Source organism: Myodes glareolus, chromosome 14 (assembly GCF_982192425.1).
Source record: "Myodes glareolus chromosome 14, mMyoGla1.1, whole genome shotgun sequence".
NCBI lineage: Eukaryota > Metazoa > Chordata > Mammalia > Rodentia > Cricetidae > Myodes > Myodes glareolus.
In genome coordinates this window covers 19343657-19345379 of record NC_142039.1, presented here as the reverse complement: position 1 = coordinate 19345379, position 1723 = coordinate 19343657, and the positions used below count along the sequence as shown (strand labels likewise).

Sequence of the window (1723 nt, the reverse complement as noted above, 5' to 3'; positions counted from 1 at the left end):
ATCTCTGACATCTGGGCACATCACACATTCCCTTGAACCTTGGGTATAATGTCTACTGGCTTCCAAAGCAATAAAATACAGTTATAGTTGGTTTATTTTAAACTAAATGATTAGATAATAATTTTATTTTCAGAAAACTCTAAGGAAATGTGTATGAAAATGTATACATGTATATTTCTATATACAACCAACCTGACATTAATTATAGTAATAGAATGGTTATCAAGAGGTAGAGAATGTTTAAACCCCGATGGTGGTGGTGCATGCCTTTAATTCCAGCTCTCAGGAAGGCAGAGGCAGGCAGATCTCTGTAAGTTCAAGGCCAGCCTGATCTACAGAGTGAGTTCCAGGACAGCCAGAGATACACAGAAACACCATATCTTGAAAAACCAAAAAAAAAAAAAAAATTCTCATTAAGAATGTTTAAACCAAAGTGCAGCCACATTTAAAGAAAATATTAAGTCATAACATTTAATAATTACATTTAAACAACTGAGATAAATGTGTCAGAAAATGGGAAGAGAACAATTGTGAACATTACTATTTCATTTCCCCTCCCACCAAACTTCTATTCAACCTCAATTTGAAACAGTAAGGTAAGTTCACCAGGCAAAGCTTATCCACAGGAAGTAGCGGAAGTGCTTTATCTTCTGGTCTCTTTGGCCTCAGCTGCAGAAGCAAGATGAAAAAAGGAACGTTATCCTTCGGAAAGCGTCATAACAAGACGCACACATTGTGCCGCCGCTGTGGCTCTAAGGCCTACCACCTTCAAGAAGTCTACCTGTGACAAATGCGACTACCTTGCCAAGCGCAAGAGAAAGTATAACTGGAGTACCAAGGCTAAGAGACGAAACACTACCAGGACCGGGCAAATGAGGCACCTAAAAATTGTCTACCGAAGATTTAGACATGGATTCCATGAAGGGACAAGCCCTAAACCCAAGAGGGCAGCTGCTGCAGCATCCAGTTCATCTTGAGGATTTTAATCTGTCATAAAATAAATGTTCTGGTTTCCGAAAAGAAAAGAAAAGAAAAGAAAAGAGAAGAGAAGAGAAGAGAAGAGAAGAGAAGAGAAGAGAAGAGAAGAAAAGAAAAGAAACGAAACAGTAAGGTAATAGCTAAACTGAAGAAAAAGCAATATTACTAAACCAATTAATACAAATAAAAAGAACAGTGAATAAAAGTTTCAGGAGACTTTCTAAGACATAGAAATGAAATGAGATTGGAAACACAGAAAAACCAGACTAAAGGAAATTAGAATTCAAACCTGGATTTGCAAAGAGTTCGGTGAATTTTTCAGGAAGCTCAAAACTCGGCACTAGAACAGGATCTGGAGGGAGCCTTATGACAATCATCCAGCTAAAAGTAAGTTGGACAATAAACTATTGATTTATTCAAACTCAAGAATTTTAGATTGATCAGGGAATTATACTGTGAAGTCCACAGATGATAAAGTACCACACAAGACATGTGGATGACCTAAAAGCCAAGCTAGGGAAGAGGATCATTAAGTTCATACCTGTCATTCTCTCTGGATGTTAGCTGATAAAGATCTGGTATGCAGAAGCAATCTAAGCAAAATCATTTGAGATAAATTCATACACACACACACATACACACACACAAAAAAATTAACAATTAAAGAGTAAGAACAAACTGGTATCCAATGAAAAATTACTTCAAAGTGAACTCAGCTAATACTCTTCTGAGACATGGATGAAAT

At 36.8% G+C, this 1723-nt stretch overlaps 1 pseudogene; it reads left to right on the top strand.

Annotated features, from left to right (window-relative positions):
* The first annotated feature begins 682 nt into the window (after positions 1-682).
* On the top strand, positions 683-977 carry LOC125417690 (large ribosomal subunit protein eL37-like; annotated as a pseudogene).
* Positions 978-1723: the final 746 nt, after the last annotated feature.